Genomic DNA, 22,783 nt, shown 5'->3' on the forward strand with positions numbered 1-22,783 from the left:
CGTGTGTGTCAGCTACAGCTAAATGAGGAGTGAAGGGGAGGGAAGGTGTCTGTGAATCACTTGGGTGGCTCCCCAATCCTGGAGCAGATCCAGTCCCCAATCATAAATTAAAGAGACTCAGGCGTGCCTATGGCCGCAAGGTGCAGTTCCAGCAGCCAGAGATCAATGGGGCAAAGGAACATTCTGGTCATGCCCCTTTTCTGCTGCAAACACCCCTCTATGCCACTCAGAGGTTCACCTTGCACAAGGGTGTCATCCCCAGGGAGCCGATTAAGCTGGCTCTTAGGCAGCCCTGCCCAGCTGCTCTGCATCTGAGAGCTGGACCCCGTGGTTTTCATGAGATGTCTACATACAATCATATATTATTTAAAAGTTGCTGAGATGCTACAAATATGGACCTTTGAAATTTCTTTGCAGTCATGAAAGATAAATAACAATGATAAATAGCCACATACTCTTAACAGGCACAGCCTGCTGAAGACAGAAATGTGCCAACTAAGTGACTGTCCTGATAACTACAGTTTTAGATCTTGCCACAGCTGCCGAAGCCCCTGGAACGCGAGTCTCCTTCGTGTATTCTCCATGCTGTGTCACACGTGGACTTGTTGCAAGAATGCCCCGCCCAGAACTCTTGTTAAAAAGCCACGTCATGCTTTAATTTGAGTGAGAATGAATTTCAAAGGAAAGAAATGAAGTTTTCTGATGCTGTCCATCAGGTCAGAATGAAGAAGATACCTTTGATTTGGTTAGCATGAGCACCAGCAAGCCTGCAGTGGGAGATAAACTGCTTCATCTCCCCTGTCAGCAAGGGGAGCAGGAGATCTGGGTAAGGAAAGAAAAAGGTAAGATGAGGTAGATTTAGGGCCCTGTCTACAATGGGCTTCTCCTGAGTTAAACTGCCCTGTTCAAACATGAGAAAGACCAGGTGGGTGAGGTAATATTTTTTATTGGCCCAACTTCTGTGGGTGAGAGAGACAAGCTTTCGAGCTCCAAAGAGCTCTTCCTCAGGTGTGAAGAAGTGACCTGAAGAAGAGCTCTGTGGAGCTCGAAAGCTTGTCTCGTTCACCAACCGAAGTTGGTCCAATAAAAGACATTGCCTCACTCACCTTGGCTCGCTCATATCCTGGGACCAACACGGCTACAACAACACTGCAAACCACTGTTCAAACATGTCTGATTGTCACGCACATTTAACTAACCCCAGCCTTTTAAAAACAAAAGAAGAACCTTAAGAACATGCATTTCAGACATTCCTTAGCCCCATCCACCCTGGGCAATCAAATCATGTCAGCAACATTAGCTTAAACACTGTCCATGAACTCAGTTTGGACAGTGCAGATGGCACCTTAAACGTAGAAGCTAGGATTTCAAAGGAGTTTAAGTGCCCAACTCCCACTGAAATTCAGTGAGACTGAGAGCTAAATTCCCTTTAGTCACCTTTGAAGATCCCAATCATATTCGCTGATTCACATAGAAGAAGATGTTTCCTGCTTATCCACGGTAATGCCAACAATGTCAACTATTTAGTGAGTAGGGAACTTTCTCCAATATAGAGACTACACAATTCGACGACGAGCTACATCTGAGTCAGAACAAAGCAGGATTGTGGACTTCTTTGGCATGAATTGAACATATGTACTGTATGTTCTTTTAAAAAATCTATTTATTTATACAATGAAGATACAAGGAACACATGGTACTATTATTTGCATATAAGATGGCATTGCTATATTAAGAGGGGACAAATATTAAATTATCACAAAACCCTTAAGACAAGTTAAGTCAAAGACAACAGCTGTGCAAGGCATGGAGAGAGTACTGTGGTAACAAAGTAAACATAAACAAGAACTCAGATGAACTAAAAAATTAACATGAGCAGCCATTCCTAGTTAAAACATAAAAAGCTGGTAGTCGCACTCATGCAGGGAGTTGTTGAAGCTGACCTGCAAAAGGAAAAGAAATATTTTTGTACCCTCTTTTGCTCCTTTATGGAGCGTAAAGAAAGCTGGAAAGATTTCCCCCACTGCTTGTTTAGTAATTCAGGTCTTGTTTAGCCTGGAAGAACCTATGGTAATCAGAGAACTACAGTATTGCCATCCCCAATTGTTTAAAAATAAAGAGATTAAAACAATAATAAATGTTGGGGTTTTTTTATTTGTATCCTGGTTTTGGAGTCTTTAGGGGTTAACTTTTTCAAGTTTTTCTCTGCAACCAAGATGGCTAGAAATTCACTTTTAAAAAAAGGAAAGCTGAGAATCTCATGTCATCCCCTGATTCCGAGAGTTGGGGATTTAGAAAAAACACCTAATATCATGAGACTTTAGATAAAATCATGAGGCTTAGCACTGCTGTCAATGAACAAGCTGAATTTTAAAAGATGAATCAGACTCCAGTTGGGCTTTGTATGCTGAAAGGCTCAACCTGTGTGAGTCCAATTCAGGACTCAGTGACTGATCCAGATGATCAAAGTGTGTCCAGAATGCTCCATCACATGACACAAAGACTCATCAGCTTCCACTGGGTGAGCTAGTTTTAATCTGACTTCTATTATGGAGATCATGATGTACATTGGTTTGAAGGACACTCATCCTCATCTCCTGTTTCCAACACCAAGGTTGGGTAGGGTTGTCTTCTGTCAGATTCTTGGCTTTGATATCTAGACGGTCAGCCACTTCAAGTCAAGGCCCATTTTATGGAGGGAAACTGAGGCACAGAGAGGCTAAGTGACTTGCCCAAGGTCACACAGGAAGACTGTGGCAGAGCAGTGACTGGAACCAAGGTCTCCTGTGTCACTCCTCTAACCACCAGCCTTCCTTTCTCTCAAAGGACCTCTAAAAAATGTTTTTAAAAAACTATTAATTTTTAAAATAAGAGGCTTTTTAGCTCCCTAACAGCAACAGAACCAAACACGGTCAAGCCTATCTCTCTGCTAGCCTCCTTCTCTCTGTGTATTCACTTGCCTGCTCCTGTTTCAGTTTCCTTGACTCCCATGGAGTTCCAGACAACCACAAGCACAGAGCCAGTTCCAGGACTGGAGCCTTGACTGGGTTGTGCCTGAATCCATGAAGGTATCTTGATTAAACCTCTTCAGTTTTAGCACTAAACACGATTTTTACTAGGATTTGTGAGTTTGTGAACTTGACAAAAAAATCGAAGCCCAACATGAACTCAAGAATTTGGAAAAAGAAAAGGAGGACTTGTGGCACTTAGAGACTAACAAATTTATTTGAGCATAAGCTTTTGTGAGCTACATGCATCCGATGAAGTGAGCTGTAGCTCACGAAAGCTTACACTCAAATAAATTTGTTAGTCTCTAAGGTGCCACAAGTCCTCCTTTTCTTTTTGTGGATACAGACTCACATGGCTGCTACTCTGAAACCTGTCAAGAATTTGGGTATACACACTCGTTGAAAACCATTGTACAGGAAAGTAACTAATCTCCCAGTAGTGAGTACAGTACATGCTTCATATGTTTTCAACACAGAGAAGTTGCTTCAAAGAGGAAGAGGATCTAGCACATCATGTGTTAAAAAATCCAGGGGTCCTGCATCAGTTAGAGCCGCCATGTCATAATAGTTTACCCTTCTCCATAATTTCCCTCCGCCTGATCTTGAAGAAATGTTCTTTCTGGAAACTTGCCCGCTTCCATCCACCCCCCAAGTGTATGAAAAGGTGAAGTATGATGAACAATGCCCTGAGCACATGTCTGTTTAGAGTTTGGACAGAAGACTGGATTCATCAATGAAGTTAAAAAGGATGGCTTAAGGCTACTTTAATTAACACCTTTAAAGATCTGGGAAGGGGAACTAGTTGTACATCAGGTCACTCAGTATTTGATATGTTGACATCATTTATTACAATACTAGGCTTTTAAGCATATCATTCACCAAAATAAAAGTCTACTATAGTATTAATTTCACCTAAATCTCATCAATATTGTCTTATAATATAATTTCATTGACAACATTGGTGAGTTTAGTGACTCATATCATTGCTTATGGAATCCATCAACGTTTTGAGTTGTAGAGGACAATTTTATTGAACTGTGATTGCCATTTATATTGTGCTAGAGCCTAGAGGTGCCCCATTGTGCTAGATATAAAAAAACATGTAGCAAATGAAAGTGCCTGCCCCAAAGAGCTGACAGTCAACAACAACGACAAAATCTTACATAATGACAATCTTGTTATACTATTTACAATAAAACCCATTGACCGTGCTGCTTGGTACATAAAACACATACAGAGAATAACTTCCCGATCATTTATTTAAATGGGCAGGGATGGTGTCCCTAGCCTCTGTTTGCCAGAAGCTGGGAATGGGCAAGAGGGGGATGGGTCACTTGATGATTACCTCTTCTGTTCATTCCCTCTGGCGCACCTGGCATTGGCCACTGTTGGAAGACAGCATACTGGACTAGATGGACCTTTGGTCTGACCTAGTATGGCCAAGCTTATGTATGTTCTTAAAGCTTCACATGTTAAGAAACTGATATCAAAAGAGAGAAAGTACAAAATATATGGGGATGAAAGGCCTAGAGTTTACATTAAAAATCATCCAGTATTATAAAAAATAATTGAAATTAGGGCAGAAGGATCTGATTCTACTCCCACTGAAATCACTGGGAGCTGGATTAGGCCCATTATTGCCTTAATTTTAAAAGAATGAGGATAAGAAAGCTAGATTTTAATTTAAGATATTAACTTAATTACTCAGTGAGAGGAAGGGTATCAGAGTCTGGGCCTATGTTTGCACTGTTTGGTCTCTATTTCCTGAACAAACAGCATGAAGTTTCTTCAGGTATTTGCTCTAGCATGACAACTTAGCACTGGAACTTGTTCTGTGGGGCACATTTCCTTCCTTAATTATATTTTTCTCTTACAAAACAAAAAAGCCCAGCGTGCTAAGCTCTGTCGAGAGTCGTCATTTTTTCCTTTGACGAAGACATCCAAGAGGTTAAGGGCCTGCTCTTACAAACCTCTCTTGCTTGGGCTGTCCTGACTCAGACACGCAGTCCCCCTGAAGACAATGGGCTACTTGCATGAGGGAGAATTTTAAAGCTGGACCCTGAGAAAGGAAGTGCATTTTGGAAAAAGAAAAACCAAAGGATAGGAGTGGTTGACAGTGCTTTTCCCCTTGGATACATGTTTTGTATATGGTCCAATTTAGGCTAGTCAAGGAAAACAAACTACTTTTGTGAGCCAAAACACAAGTAAAGGAAAGTTCCTAAATCCAGTGAGATTGTGTTTCTATTTCATAAACCAACCAGGGCATACACACATGTGAAAAACAAATGTTGATACTAGAGCTGACCCAGCAATCGGTGACAGGAAATGTCTAACAGCCTTTCTGGGTCCACCTTACAGCGGATCTGTGTGTTCTCTCTTGCTTGCTTGCCTTGTAGTTACTGCTACTAATCTCGATAATAATATGAGGTTTCTAAAGTCTCCCTGAAAGTCAACATTTAACATTGTGGTTCCCAGCTTGTGGGTTATAACCACCATGGGCCCTGTCTGCCTGAAGAATCAAAGCCACAATTGAAAACCACAGTCAAAATAGTGTAGACAGGGCAACAGGAGCCACTAGCAACAGTTTGGTGCTGAATTGTGATCCTGTTCCCCTTCCCTTTCTCCCACAGGAGTGGATCTGCACTGGTTCTTGCAATTATCCACTGCAGGTGCCGAAAGTGTCCTGTAGTCTATTGTGCTTATTCTCACAAGGTCTCCTTTCAACCTGTGGCAGGACTCAGCACGACAGCTGAGCAAATCATTGAGGTGGCAGTTCTGAAAAACCGCAAAAAATTCCGTTGGGGTCAAACCAAATCTGAAATTTTTGGTGACTCATGAAAGTCTGTTTGAGAGCACGGATTCAAACCCGGGTCTCTCAAATCCCAGCTGAGTGGCCTAACCGCTGGGCTAAAGGAAGGGGAGGGTAATCACCCGCTTTGTGACTAGCCAAAACTATTTGTGTCAAATTCATAGATTGTTTGAAATTGACTGAACCTGCATTTTTTGTTGAATAAATGATTTATCTGAAAAGTTGCACCAAGCTCTCCCCACCACCTCCTTTGAAGCTCAGCGGTGCAAAGCATTCTGTGGTGCATTTGTGGATGCCTGGTTGAGAGACACACAGCTCCTATTGTGATGGTGGACAGACAGACTGTAGGTCCAGTGTGTAAAAGTTAGATGATCTAAATCCCTGATCCCATTCTTAATTTCGTAAATATGTCTTTGCTGCGTTTGTAATAAAAGCGTGAGCTATGGCAATTTCAGAAAAACAGCAGGGAAGCCAGGGATATTATGTTCAACCAAAGGGCACCTCTCCTTTCTTTCTTTTCTACTGAAAAACAATGTTAAATAAATAAAAGCTGATATGGAAAGGCAATGCGGGCTAAAAAGTTTGCATCAGGTATTTAATGTACTGAAATAGGAACAGAAAAAGCAGATCTGTGACAGTTTCAGTCCCCTATTCAGCAAGGCACCAAGCATGGAATTAACATCAAGCCGCTCAGTAGTCCCACTGAAGTTTATCATTCATAGTGATTGAGGTGCTTAAAGTAAAGTATATGCCTAGTACCATGTTGAATTGGGGCTTAAATCCAGAAAGCCTACCATGTATTCCCAATATATGAAATTAAGGATTTGGAGGAAAAAAGGAAAAAGTAGAGAAATATAATAGCCAACTCTTCTAACTCTAAAGATTATAGGAGCCCTGGTTTCAAGCTTTGCCTTATGGTCTATATAAATGAATATGTTCAAGCATGGTACAATATCTTGCATAGCTAAAACCATCTATTTTGTTTTAGTGGACACATGTCTTTATAACTACTGCAATCATAAATCTGCCACATCTAGACTTACGGCTTTGCTGTTCTGGTTCTTGTCTTACCCTGCTACCTTTTTAATGAGGACTTGTAGATGAACATTTTCAGATATTACTTACAAAAGTATCTGATAAATCTGGTGAGGAATGGCTGAGCCCTAGCAGAAAGTCAGAAGAATACTGGAGCTCCCTCTTCAACAATTTGTTTCAAGTTTTGCTATAAAACTCAAACACTTGGAAACCTGCTTTGCTTGCAGATTTATGAGCAAGGAGCATGCTTCAGTTCAGCTGAATGTCAGGTGTCCAGGTCTCTGTGCCATGGAGGGTGTTATCATCTGCAATGCAAGGATATCTGGCAGTCTATCTTGGTGTGTAGCTGGCTTGAGAGCTTTTATGGACTCTTCTATTCTCAGGGAAGTCACCTATGTCACTACACAATTTGAACTACTGGCTCAGAAAGACTTAAGTAGAAGAACATAACAAACAATAAATTACATAAAATATTCAGTGGCTATTTTGACTGTAAGCTCTGTGTGTAGGGTTCATCTTCTATTTTATGATTGTGCAGCGCCCAGCACAAGGTGGCCCCCCTCTTGTTTAAAATGTCTGGGTGCTCCAGCAGTATACAAATAATAGGCATGAAACTAAATAAATAAGTCTCAATGAGTCTAAGTCAGTCCAGAGAACTTCTAAAAGGAGGCAACATACTCACTGAAAGAAGCCAGAGGAAGGTGTGACTTGTACTGATTTTTTAGTCTCCCTCTAGACTCGCCTATGAATTTGGCCTCTGTTCTTCCAGCTGTCACTTCAGACACTGTGGTGAAGGGGGCCATATACGTACCTAGGCAAACAGCCCTCAGAATAAACTTCAATCTTCCATGTCCTCCCATCAAGGGACTATATCCTGCCCTTGTGAAAGGGTAGGCTTGATGATTTAGTAGGTCTATTCCATTCTTTATTCCAATGATCCTAAATTGCTATAGCTAGTTTTACCTCCCCCTTTCCCTATGGGCCCTGTATCCATTCTGCACTTTCTCTCTTGGGAGTCTGAACGTTTCTGCCAAGGCAGCTGCTCAGTATGAGATCTGACACTGCACAGAGGAGGGAATTCTAACAGAGAGCCCTATATACACTCAGGAGTGCCAGGAAGGAATATTCTTGGCTCCTCTTTCATCCGTACTGTAAATGATGTATCTGGTGAGTGCTGAGTGGTCATGGTGGTTTACATCCAAATCCCAATCAGCCAGAAGTATGGTCATAAGCAATAAACTAATCAACCCCTGCAAAGCCCCACCTCCCATGAGGAGTAAATCCTATTCATACAGAGTGAGCAAAGACTGTTATTCACAGGGCCCTGTAACGGTAAAAGCAAGTGAAATTAGGTTATTCACTGACATTCATTTTTCCCCTAGGGAAGAGGGATGGGGAACAATCACAGACTCCACCTTGCTGCATAGCATTGGAATAGTTGGGGTCCCTTCCAGACAAAAATAAGCTATTTCCCTGGTGCTATTTGCCAAACAACACAAAGGGCAAAAGTTTCAAAAAGGCCTAAGTGACTTTGGAGCTGAAGTCCCATTCACTTCCAATAAGACTTAGGAGCCCAAGTGCCTGAGTTACTTTTGAAAATGGGGCTTTGGCTCTTAAGTCACGTAGGCATTTTTGCGTGTTCGACTCAAAGGCTTTGAAATCTGCTTTAAGTCTTGGAAGGACACCGTGTCCCAGAGTTTAATGTGGGATGGGCCACAAATCCCAATGGAGCCGCTGAATCTAAGCTCTGGAGAGCAGTTAAGAATAATTAGAGTTTATAAACCACTCTGCAGAAAACAACTAGTCACTACTATTAAACTAGCAGAAAACAGTCATTCCACAACCATCATCTTTCAGTTCATTTTACCCCAACAAGCTTTTTTTTCCAATAAAAGATTAAAAAGTTAAACAGGAGGGGCCTGCCAATAATAATAACAATCCAAGGGAACACATTGCACATGTCACCAAACAACATAAGAACAGAAGTTTCCCTGTCTGCAGGAGCAGATGGAATATAGACCCAGAAAAAGAAAGGAAGATATGGCAAGTATCATGGGTCACTGCAAGTTTAGCCCTCCTGATTATCATTGTTTTCAGTGGAAGCAACAACTTCCTCTTAATATAGGCTGATTTGAAATGCTGTTGTTGTTGTGACAGCGCTTTAAATACTTCCAATCACAGTGTAAATACACCAAAGAAGCAGATATTCCACCCTACCTGTGCCATGTTCAAATGTTTTCCAACACCACACGGACACATGTGGTGTAGTATCATGCTTAAAAAGTAGCGTAACTTCCCATTCGTTTTATTATCTACCATAACTCTCATAATAGTTACATATTTCCATGTTTAAAAAGTAGAGTTAGACTCTTGTAATAAGCTCCTAGTGGTTTCATTTTGCTCTCACGTATACAGGTTTCACTAAGCCTGATTTAAATCAGTTTAAAAAGAGGAGAATCAGGTCCCTAGCTTTGTTTAACTAGCATGCACAGTACTTGAGAGTTTCCCTCCTGTATTTTTATTTCATCTACTGCCTAGAATTATCTAGGCCTCTTTGTCAAACATGACTTTGATCAAACTTATTTTTTCCCCTTCATTGTTCAAAAAATGATTAAAATAATAACAAAACCAGAAATGTATCAGCAGTGTTTGCAAGGCAAAGCCCTATTGCCAGGAGGCTGAAAGACTTCAGTAAACAAGATGAGCAACAAATAAGCTGAACAGAGAGAGTTTATTTGGTGAGTGCCAGTGATCAGAGTAAGCAATTAATTACTAAAATAGGAAGGTAGAGCATCTGTCAGCTCATCACTTACATAAGACTTTGGCTTAAGAGGACTTAAAAATTACACTGATAGTGACAAATATGATGATTTCTATTTACACAGCACCTTGTATCCAAAAAGATACAAAAGTTCTTTACAGACCTTTTCATAACCTGGATATATAATAGAATGTCTGGATGTTTGTGGCTGGGCTGCCCACCTCCACAGCAGGACTCACTCTGCCCATTGTGGACCGTCTCCCCCAACATATACAATTCATTTTGTTGTTCTAACTAGATTCCACCCCACTAACAAAGAGCTCTGAGGCTGTGGATTACAAACAGCACATAATTCCATAACTCAGCATACCTAATAACTAGTCACTGATCACAAGCTAATACCTGAAGCAACAAATCTATTTACTGCCTACCTCACAAAGGTTTCCCTTGTAGCCCTGTCTTGCCCCCCCTTTTCCCATAGTTCCTGTGTTCAATGCTGGCCTCACTGATGCCCAGGGTAAAACTCTCCTTGACTTCGATAGGGCCAAGATTTCACACTCACTTTAATGCTAAGATTCACAGGAGAAAGGTTTCCCTTCATAGTTACTGGCCTCCACTCTACAGGGACAGGTCCAGAACAATGATAAATGATTTACACATAAACAAATAGGCAGGACATATGATTAAGTGGCTAAGCTGTAATTTTCATATGAACATGTACATAAAAAAAGTTGCACAAAATCCAACCCATCCCACGAGTTTGTTTTCTTTTCTGCTTACATAGAAATTGATGGAGTGGTAAATATTGATAATAGAGTGGCCAGATGTCCTGGTTTTAGGGGGCAGTCCCAATATTTGGGGATTTGATTTATATAGGCATCTGTTAGCCTGCACCCCCGTCCTGATTTTTAACACTTGCTATCTGGTCACTCTAATTGATAAGATGGTCAATTCTACAGAGCAATCTGGATCACTTGGTAAGTGGGGCTCACTCAATAACATGTGTTTTAATGCAACCATATGCAAAGTCGTATATCCAAGAATGTAGGTCACACTTACAGGATGGGACAACGTGTCCTGGAATGCACTGAAAATCTCCTTGGACAGCCAATTGAACATGAGATCCCAGTGTGGTGATGTAGTTAGGAGAGAAAACATGAATCCTGGAAGAATAAGCAAGAGAATATCAACTAGGGGTAGGGAGCTGATATTACCCCTGTATATGGCATTAAAGAGTCACTGGAATACTGTCCATTTCGAGTGTCCAGCCTTCATAAACGAAGTCGACAAATTGGACTGGGTTCAGAAAAGAGCTACAGAAAGACTAGAGGGCTGGAAAGCATTCCTTTTGTTGAGAGACTTAAAAATGCATTCTATTTAGTTTATCCAAGAGAAGATTAAGAGGTGACTTGATTATGGTCTGTAATTACCAACATTGGGGGATGACTGCTCACAGTAAAGGGCTCTTTAATACAGCAGACAAAGGTGTAACACTGGATGGAAGCTGAAGGTAGATGAAGTCAGATGGAATAAGGTGCAAATTTTTAACAGCAAAGGTAATTAATCATTGGAGCAACTTACCTAGGGATATGGTGGACTCTGTCACTTGAAGTTTTTAAATCAGAATTAGATGGCCTTGCATTTGGCTAAAAAAATATGTCCTAGCTCAGCCAGAAGTTATGGGCTTGATACAGGAATCACTGGGTGAAATTCTATTACCTGTGTATGCAGAGGTCAGATTAGATGATTGTAATGATCATTTCTGGCCTTAAAATCTATGAAATCTTTCAAAATTAAATGTCTGTGCCATATATAGCTTCCCTTCCGCCTTTCACAATATTTCTGATAATTAGTCCTAGCTATAAATCATTTAGTCTGGTGCATTACATGCATAAACTTTGTTTTCATGTTTATGAGATCACAGTGCTGCTGTATATGTGTTTGAACATTCAAGCTGTGGTCCCATACCCTGCTTGCATTGTGGATCAGAAGCAATGCTGTAGGAAGGATTAGGATTACACTCTCTGGTGATGTCTATTTACAAGATCTTATCATTTGGCCAAACAAATTCCTACATCATATATGCCAGGTGAGAGGTGCATTAGAAATGGAAGGCAGGCAAGAAGGAGCAGGTATATTGGATCTCAGCTTGACAATGTAGTTCTTTATTTATTTACTAGTGGTAATTTGGAAAACTGTTTTTGTTTACATTGTTGGCTCCTTACTGGGTGCTGCCTTTCCCCACAGTGCAACAGCCAGACAGCTCTGCAATCTCTCCAGCGCAGGAAAGGGAAGTACTGCCCAAAGTCAGAGGGCACCTGGCCTAGGAAAAAACGAGAGGCTGTGTGAGTGTGACACCAGATACCCAGGAACTCACTGAAACACAAACGTTGATGCATGGGCATTTGAAGATATAATGTGATGACTTATGGCCTGATTCTGTACCACTGATCTCACTGGAAGTTTTACTACTGACTGCAGCAGGAGGGGGATTGAGCCCCTACTATGGTTAGTGTGTCTTCCACAGAGGCAGGACTGGTCATCTGGGCACTGACTTTCATGAGGGTGAGGATTGAGCTCAGCATAGGAAATATTTATTTTTCAGTGTTTTCATTGACTTTTAGTTTAACAAAGACTACAAAGGAAAGTAAATTAAGAAAACATTGTCTAGTAAGAAAAGAAAATGTTATGATAAATAAGTAGGTACAGGCAACCCAAATGCAATGTATTCAAGTATGTGAGCAACCGTATAGAGACTGGACATCATTCAAAGTGTCAATGTCTGTGATATAGCAAATTTGCCTTTCTTTCAGTCTTTGTACCCTGCTGTCTTGTAGAAATGTTTCTGTACCTTTGCCTGCTTCACTTGTATCTTCAAAATAAATATTTCCCAGCAGTGTCCTGTTGTTTCTTGGCATTTGAACTTGTAATGAAATACTAGAAGTGCAAAACCTATTCTCTATGAAATGCAAAGCGAATCGTATTTCTGTTCCTTGCACATTTCAGAACAACTAAAAAATGGCCCCATTTTGTGGCAAATTTTGATGAGATCCGTGGGCTTTTAGTTTAGTTTTCAGTAAAACCAGATCAACTTTCCAGTGAAAATGGGCCAGTTTTCACAAGCAAAAAAAAGTGAATTTTTCCCATTGTTGGGGGGGAGGAATGGCTTTCACTTAGAAAACATCTGAAAATTGGCATTTTTGAAGTCTTTCAATGCAAAAGTAGTCCTTTTGTCAACATGGAAATTAAAGCAAATCTCCGAGATGGGACATAATGAGAAACTGAAAATTTTCATGCAAAATTCTGTGAACCAAAAATTGTGAAGTGTGACATTTGGTGCATAGCTCTGCAAAAGACCCTGTTGTAATGTGTCTACAGAAGAGCAAAAGAGTCTGATCCTCAACAGGTATAAATAATAAAAGCCAATGTATACCAGCTAAGAAGCTGGCCTGTAGACTGTGGGTAAAAGAAAGGTGGGCACAGACCAAAGAGAGCCTCGGATCAAGAGAGAGTGGAGTAAAAGGGAAGGGGACAGAAAGCAAGGCAACCTTGTGGGCTCTGTTCTCAACCTTAATGTGCCATTGTCGTCATTTTTCAGACTGAATAAATGCACATGTGCTGCTTAGCTCCCCCTACGGGTGGGTTACTATTTGTTGGGGAAAAGTTTATAGTTCGCTTTATTATTTTTTTCTGACAGCAGATTAGAATGGCCTTTCCCCAATTAAGTTATACACCTGGAAATAGTTTCAAGTTAGGGTGGAGTGTTTTATCCAGCTATATTCAACTTGAAGCTATTTTCCCCTCCTCTCTAAACAAATGGACTTGCATTTCCTGTGTGTCTGTCTCCCATAGAACTGTCTTGCGTTAGTTTCTATAAGCTGTTGTTTCACATTATGAATAAATTGGTTTTCTTCACTTTAGTTATCCCCTAATCCCTTTTAGGCATCTGATAGTTTTGGAACTTTATACAGTGTCTCTGGTTAATGTACCTCTGAGAAGTTAGATAGGGCTGATCCTTATTTAGCCTACATTCAGTAGAACTACATTGAGCTATTTTTGGCCATGTGCCCTTTTAATTTTCCAAGCTCTCGACTGGAGTCATTTAAAATATAAAAGTGTATGAACATCTTTCTTTCCTCTGAACTAAATGGTACTCTTTTTCTTGGCTAACTTTCCTTGGGATGTAAAAGTCATACTCTACTTCACCAGTTTGAGCAATCAGTAATGCAGCGCAGGTTGCCAAATGTAGAGATTAGATAAGTATTTGGATTTCCAGTAGTGTTTTCATGGAGTTATCTTTATACAGTTCATATTCTATTTTGAGAGCTCCAGCTGGCTCAACAGCACACACATTGTAATTTGCCTCTCAAAGACAATGCTCCATTTACTAAAATGGCACTGCCTGCCATGCACTCCCAAGTGTCCCTGGACAGCTCTGCTGCCTGAGGACAGGATATGAAACTGTCCTCACCCTGCCCTTTGGGAAGATCTGCATACATGCAATGTTAGCTTCACACTGTGCCTGCACTCCTGAGACCCATGGTGGCTGGCCCCAAACAGGAGAACAGACATGGAGGCACCATCTCACCCTGCTGGCACACCTGTACCAGGCCAGGTATAGTATGGACCTAGGTATTCCCTCTTAGGCCTAGTCTGCACTAGAAAATTAGGTCAGTTTAACCACATTGTGCAGGAGTGTGAAAAATCCACACGCCCGAGCAGCACCGTTAAACTGACCTATGTCCCCCTGTAGACAGCACTAGATTGATGGAAGAAGCTCTCTGTTGACCTAGCTACCATCTCTCAGGGAGGTGGATTACCTATGCCGACGGGGGATCCCCTCCCATCAGCATAAGTAGTGTCTACACTGAAGCGCTGCAGTGCTGTTGCTGTAGCATTTTAAGTGTAGCTAAGCCCACACTGTCCCACAGATTCTCCTCCTCAACATTAGTGAATAATTCAAAGTATCGTGAATAGAGATGGGCTCAAACTGGAACCCCATATTTGAACAGATCCTAATATTGGAGAAGTTCAGATCTGGATATTCCTGAGTAAGGCAGATCTATCTTCAGTGAGGGTGAATGGTCACTATATGAAAGTGCTGTGTACCTTTCTCTCTGTCTTTACCCTTCTAAATCTCCACTTACCAGGGGATCAACACACAGCAATCGATCCCCCGGGGGTTGATTTAGTGGGTCTAATGAAGACCCACTAAATCGATCCCTCGGGGGTTGATTTAGCAGGTCTAATGAAGACCCGCTAAATCGACGACTGATCGCTCTCCTGTTGACCCCGGTACTCCACCGGAACAAGAAGAGTAAGGTGAGTCAACGGGAGAGTTTCTCCCATTGACCCAGCGCGGTGTAGACACCGCAATAAGTTGACCTAAGGTACGTCGACTCCAGCTACATTATTCACGTAGCTGGAGTTGCGTAACTTAGGTCAACTTAGCCCTATAGTGTAGACTTGCACTAAGAATGCTTGAAAGTTTCTCCCAGTGTGTGTGTCTCTTTATATACTACTTATTCATGTTTACCCAGGTCCTCAATCCTTCAGCAGTGCCTCAGGAGATCATTATTTTGATATAAAGCTAATAACTTGTGTATCTTTCCAGTATTTAGGTAAGTGGAGAAGAGCCCATTTTCCTAATGCCATTGGCATCTACATTGTATTTTATGCATTTTATCATATGGAACTAATATCTTAGTACATTTCAAAAAGATTGTACTTAATGCACTCCAGCATTGTTGATTACACTGGCCAATTTTTACAGCATTATGAAACAATTAAGATGATACATGTACAATGTGAATGTGGCATAAGTAAAATACCAGCAGAACAGCACGATGGCGAACAGACCTGTTTACTGGACACGCTTTGCTGGATGTTTGAATGAACACAGCAGGACACTGAATAAAGGTCCTAAGAAGGCACTTTTTAGTGGGGCTCTGGATGTGTGTGCACAGGTAAAGTCCCATGAAGTCTTGAGGCTGATGTTGATGCAGCATATTCAGTTGTCTGTACAAGACAAATGCAGGATGAAAATGAGCTGGTTTTGCAAAAATGACTATATCAGCGTGCACACAACTCTCATCCTGCCATCATTGCTGCCTGGGCAGACCCCTGCACCTGTGCAGAACCCTACTGAAGTCAGTGGGAATCCCCCATAGGTACCTAGCTCTTCCCTCCCAGTTCCAATTGCAGAACTGGGGCCAATGCTAAAGTCAGAGATGTTGCTCTTGAAGTTCTGCAGATATACTATTATAAAATATAAGCTATTACATTATAGATATAAGCTATTACCAGCAGGAGAGTGAGTTTGTGTGTGTGTTTTTTTGAAAAAAGGGGGGGGGGGGTGAGAAAACCTGGATTTGTGCTGGAAATGACCCAACTTGATTATCATACACATTGTAAGGAGAGTGATCACTTTAGATAAGCTATTACCAGCAGGAGAGTGGGGTGGGAGGAGGTATTGTTTCATGGTCTCTGTGTATATAATGTCTTCTGCAGTTTCCACAGTATGCATCCGATGAAGTGAGCTGTAGCTCACGAAAGCTTATGCTCAAATAAATTGGTTAGTCTCTAAGGTGCCACAAGTATTCCTTTTCTTTTTGCGAATACAGACTAACACGGCTGTTACTCTGAAACCTGCAGATATACTGTTACACTGATTAAATTAGTAGTTTGCTTGTGCTTCCTTTCAAGATAGCTAAGGACCAAAGTATCTGCCGGTGAATTGTCTGAGTAAAAATAAGAAGAGAAATATTAATGAGGAGCAGATTTGTCTGTTGCCCTCATTGCACAGTGCATTTTAGCATCGTGAGATCCAATTGGCTACATTGTCCACAGTATAGTACATGATGGAGAGTGGTTACTGCTGAAATTTATAAGGCTCATCTACCCCAGTTCACTGCTCTAGGTACAAATAATTAACCTAAGCACTGATTGAGCCATTTATCTTTGCAACCATGCAGCATGTTCCCATGGAAAATCCTTGCTGTAGTATCCACACATGGCATTTCCTCCAACTGTTATGGTACCAGTGGAAGGCCAGAAGCACCTGTTCTGTGGCTTTTACCACAGTGCTCCTAAAACAGGTTGGTTTTGGAAATTTCCAGGTTATTGTAGGAGATGAATGGTATTCTGCTAGCTTTGGTGAAATCCTAGGTTCAACAGATGACCTTAATATAATTAATATATTTGTATATCAGTAAGCAGCTATCACATACTCTGAGTGTGTTTAGTTGTTTTTAAAAAAACAGACAGTATCACGTCTACAAAGTATTATCTGGTTTGGTATGGTCTGGTCTTGCAGCTGTGACAAGTTGTAAAATTACATAATTCTATTAGCGATCCCATAAACCATGTGGTCTCTGGAAACATACAAGCTGTAAGTCATTTACCTTTTTGTACTTTTTATTGTCTGGTTCTTTATGAAAATAAAGAAAAAATTAATCACGCACACACACTCCATATACAGCACAAGCCCAATGATATATATCCCTTCACCCACTTCTTCCGTAAAGGGAAAAAGTGAATGGGCTTCAGCATGGATCCGGAAGGTTAACAAATTCACACTTTATTTTCATATCTATTCCTCAGTTTATGCCTGCTAAGAGGCTCACCATGGATATGTTCTGAACATTCAGAGTGCTGATCTGCCCCTTTAGTAGAATTAAACATAGGGGAGGAGCATTATATTGGTACAAGCTGCCTATATACATTTTATATATATATATAGATATATAAATAAATAAAAAATGATACCAAAATCCTCTGAGGCTGTGCTGAATCAATGTAAATTTTTTGAGTGCTCAACACTGCACTGGGACCTTTTCATTAGTAAATGTGTGTAAAAAAGTCAAACATTGCAAAACATCTCCCAACTGATTACATGTCTGAGAGGACTGTAGAGAACAAATTATTCTGCCTCACATTAAGATTAACATATGCTTCTAAACACCAAGCCACACCCCGGAACTCCCAGTGAACTGTAGCTGTGTCCACACGGGCGAACTGGTGTACAGTAGATTTACACCCTGGCTTGTCGTGCAATAACTTGCCACATAGACAAGCCCTAAAGGCCAGATTCTATGAGTTGCTGAGCCATTTCTGAAAGAACCAAGCATCCCGCCCCTGACATAATCTTTACTGGGATGGGGTGGGGGGCACTCAGCATCCTGCAGAACTGTGCATATCATAGGAAATTAGCACTTCAAGAGATACATGTTATGAATACATATATACTGTAAAAACAATTTTGCTTCATCTAGTGAGCAAAATAAGTGAGCATCAATTAATTGGTTTGCATTCTGATCTCAGTAACGTTGATGTAAATCAGGAATAATTCCACTGAAGTCAATGAAGTTACAACAGTGTAAAGCAGTGGTGGGCAACCTGCAGCCCACACGCATCCCACCAGTGTAATCCGCTGACGGGCCGCGAGACAGTTTGTTTACATCGAGCGTCCACAGGCACGGCCACCCACAGCTTCCATTGGCTGGGAACGGCAAACCGCGGCCACTGGGAGTTGCAGGTGACCATGTCTGCGGACAGTCAATGTAAACAAACTGTGTCGCAGCCCGCCAGCTGTAAAGCCTACATCATGGTGCAAATCAGTCTAGTCCCATTGACTTCAAATGGGCTACACCCATTTACAGCAGCTGAGGATCTGGCCCATAAAGAGCTTGCATCTGTACTGCATTGCGAGTTGTGCAAGCTTTTGCAACTGTGCAAAGGGAATGTAAAACCTACTGTTCTGAATTTGTTCCACTCTGTACTCACTTTCCACAGATGCAAATCACTATACAAAATGTACAACAGTGGAGAATCAGGCTGACATTGTGACGTGTGTATGTGTGCATAAACTGCACATAGAAGACAAATGGAAAGAGTTTTTCCAAACAGAAAACTGGGTTTTCAAGTTTACATTAGCATATATATATATGCTAATCTCAAATGGACTCGAAAATAGCAATGTCTTCAAATATTGTCTAATGTCCACGTGTTAGGAAAATGCTAAAGATACTACGCAACCCTTGGAAATTCATGGGACAAAAAAGGAGAAAGTTACACATATTTTAATATGTACTGCTCTAACATATTTTAATCATGGTGAGATGCTGAAGAATTAGCAATTCATTTGAGACTGTCCCAATGCAGGAAGAATAGCCACTATTTGCGAGTGACATGCTTTAAAAGACTTTACTCTCCAAATCCTATGGAAGGTGTGCTTGATTAGACAGAACTGTTATTATAAATTAAAACCACTTAATGTAAATCTTGTGCAAAGAGTCACTAATTGTACATACAATTATTTTTTTAAAAACCCTATTAAATATTTGTATATCATACAGTAGGTTAAGTGTGCACATACTTTATACCATATAGGACTACCCAGATGCTCTCTCCACTTTAATTAAAAAGTTTGAAAATGCCCCAAAACAAATAGTTATAATGAGCTAAGCAACGAAATAAACATTACTCAAAACACTCCCTGAACACTAATAATCAGACTATGTGTCTCTGGACAGTTGAAGAAAGAAAGGTTTTGTATTTCCCTGTGCAAATTAAAATATCAAGTCCCGAGCTGTGCACTTGTGGGCTAATAAAATATTTACTTAGGACACTATAAAAATGGAAATAATAAACGTAAGTAATTTCTGAAACATTTGAGTCTACACGTTTCTAACTATGCTGTCACTAGTGCTTTATTTGAAAAGAAATCTTTTAATGAATGTTAGAGTTCAAACAGTCTATATCTTCAAACCCTGTTGGGGCAAAAGTACATTGGTTAAAAAGAGGCCAAGACGGAAGATGGCGATTTTTTTAATGTGCAAGTCTGATCAGCTGTTAAGTATACCAGTATATATTATGCAATTATTAACTTTACCAATCCACCTTTGAGAACAAGCCCATTAAAGCTGTAAGACAGTTTCATTTTTTAGGATATGTTAATCCACAGCCGCAGGGTCAGTTCCAGCACACTGATGAAAAGACCCTCTTGACCAAGCCATTGTTAGCGGCATAAAATGGGCTACAGTCTCCGCTGCATCCAAGCTATGCTTGGTGCAGAGAAGGGAAGGTAGTGCAGGGGCATGAAGAAGCTGATTACAGCTCCCAGAATCCATGCTGCCCGGCCTCAGCATTATTAGAGCAGCCCAGGCGCTGCTCTATGCTGCTGGTGACAGGTCCATAAACAACATGATGTCAATGAAGAACAGAAGTGGTGGGACTCTGCTCCACCACAATCCTGGTCCACCCTACCACACTTCTTCCTCTGATGGTGGTCTAAGGGGACAGCTGGTGCAGGAGCCAGAACCTCTTAGTTAGCTTTATCAAAACAGGCTATTCTCCTCCACAAGAGGAATTCTCTGCAGGTTGTTTGCAGACAGTTGGCCGTGCTGCATTGCCTGAATGGAACAAAGTGAACAGATCTTACTGCAGAATCTGGACCCTACTTTTTCCATATTAGGAACATCAGAACTGTCATAGTGGCTTAGACCATTGGGGTTCATCTACTGTATTTGAGCAACCACCACCAGCAATGGTCAAGACATGATGAGTTAGTGGAAAACAAAATACCCCCCACCATAATGCACCTAGCCATTGTGCAACAGTATAACAACAAGGGGGGAAGACATCCTTCCCGATCCCTGCATTTGAGCAGCATTCCTCCTGAAGCACATTTGACCACCAGTATCAACGCACTAACTTGCATGATTTATAAACTTTCACAGAGAAATTATTAATTTAACATTTATATTGTGGTAGCACCCAGAGGCCTCAGTCTGTCAGGGTCCCAGTGTGCTAAGGACTATACAAACAAGCTCTGCACCAATGAGCTTACAATCAAATAATTTAAAATCAGAAAGACATGCACCTTTCTCCTGGTAGGAGATTATTTCCACCCATTCTCTAGCTACACAGATTTGGCTACTGTAAAGATAATGAACACCAGTTTTCATTGGTAGACTCCCTTTATGAATAAGATACTGTGCAAATAATGTATATTATTATTATGATGAAACTAAATCTATAGACCCCTCCACGTTAAATACATCACCTCCATTTTTCATGGAAATTTTCACCTTGTGATCTTTTCTGCAATGCAATGTAGCGAATAAGTCTCCCTCATTTATCTCAGGCACTGGTTATGTCTGCTATAGTTTAGATTACAAGACAATTTACTTGTAAGCCCTTATTTTTAAACACTCATAACTTTCCAAAATATTTACCTTTTAGACTGAGAATTCCCATGCTTTATCTCTGCCTAAAGGTTTGGAGGTTTCTTGTTTCAGCAAATCCATGTTTTTGATTTATGGAGGAACGGGGGGAAAAAAACCCCTCACTTTTCCCATTGCAAAATATTCTAACCACTCTTTGAATACAGCTGGCACTGAAACTCTGCCTGTAAATAGCCCATAGCGAGAAATGTCTGTATGGTTTAGGGGGAAAAAATTAGGTAACATGAAAGTTACAAGTTATGAAAATTACTTCTGAGCATGCTCACTAGGCAACTGCTAAGGTTTTTACAGATCTTAAGCCCTGCTCACTTTGAACTGGATTCAAACCCAGCTGAAATCACTGAGAGTCTTCCCATTGACTTCAGTGGGCTGTGGATCAGGCCCGGTTTGATATCACTTCATTTTTTCTGTTCCACCTGACAGACTCACATTCTGTCGCTGGGACAATTTACATGAGGGAAACTTGCAGGCCATATGATGCCATCCACCCATTTTAGTAGAACTCTCAAATGTAATCAATAGGGAGTTCTGCTAAAAAAAATGCATGACAAAACAACTTTCCGTCCTGCTGCAGGGAAAGCACCTATTAGACACTGGGGAATGTGGCTCATCACCTTGCATAGCCAGGCGAGTATAAGATATTACCATTCTGCTTGGCAGAGTTTTACACTTATTTTGTATTCACTTGCTGCAGGACTGTGGATAATCTGACCTATCAACCTTAGCCTGCGTCAGGAGCGAGTAAGGATCTCAAGGGATTTGGCCCTGTAACCAAACGCAGACTCACTGGTGGCACCTCCTGCAGGTCATCTCAGGGAATTAGCATCCTCTTCAGGCCAGTGTCTCGCCTTGCTGCTGGTGCCCATGTCCCTCCCAGGACTCAGTGCCCCTTTCACTGGGTGCTGCCCCCTGGCAGTACCCCACAGTTCTGGGTCTCCCCCTCCCAGGGGAACCACCCACCCACTATTCCTACCTCACCTCAGTTCTAGGCTCCTGCCAGTCACCAGCTAGCCCCCGCACCCTGGGGCAGACTGCAGTATGAGCCACTCATCACAGGCAAGGTTAGGTTTGGACCTGCTGCCTCTGCCTACTCGTGGCTGCCCCTGCAACCCCCATACCTAAAAGGCCTTCCCAGGCCTGCAGCTTTCCTAGGCCAGAGCTCCCTTTGCCTTTCCCCAGCCCTGCTCCAAATTAGGTCCTCTATTCAGGTCTCTGCAGCCAGGTCAGTCCCTCCCTCTCAGAGCTAGAAAGAGAGTGCTCTTCTACTCCTGGCTTCCCCGGCTTTTATAAGGCCCGCTGGGTCTGTTTGGGGCGTGACCCCTGGCTGTGGCTGCTCTGCCAATCAGCCCAGCTTTTCTCCTGCCCCAGCCCTGTCCCAGGGCTATCTTAAACCCCTCTGGGCCCAAGCGGGTGTCCACCCCGCTACAGGCCCTTAGAAAAAACATGCAAGGACCATTCTGTGGGGGAATGCCTAATCCATGATCCTGTTCAAACTTTCCAGGGCAAATCTCAGATTTGCACGTGTTTATTACGCTGCCCTTGAAAGTTTCAATTTCTAAGTCATTGTAAATTGTCTCTGCAATGATCCTCCAACCAGGACACAAGCCTCTTTCATTCATTTGTATGCTGTTGGCTTTATGAAAACACTGCCAGCTTTGCGGTTATGTGAAATGGACTCATTCATCACTGAATGTGGTGATGGTGATACCGGCACTCTTTACTTATGCAGGATGCCTTGCAGCTGTCTGATGAGACAGATTTTTAGTTTCTCTGGCAAGTCTTCATTGGAAGCACAATGCTAAAGATGAAAGGTCAGTTTTATTTAATGGATGAAAAACAATGAGTAGCAGATTAAACTAGCTTTCTGGTAAATGGAGCCATTACTTTCCAGTAAATAGTGTCATGAATTACTTGATGAATAACA

The sequence above is a fragment of the Chelonia mydas genome, chromosome 2 (genome assembly GCF_015237465.2).
Source record: "Chelonia mydas isolate rCheMyd1 chromosome 2, rCheMyd1.pri.v2, whole genome shotgun sequence".
NCBI classification, from domain to species: Eukaryota; Metazoa; Chordata; order Testudines; family Cheloniidae; genus Chelonia; species Chelonia mydas.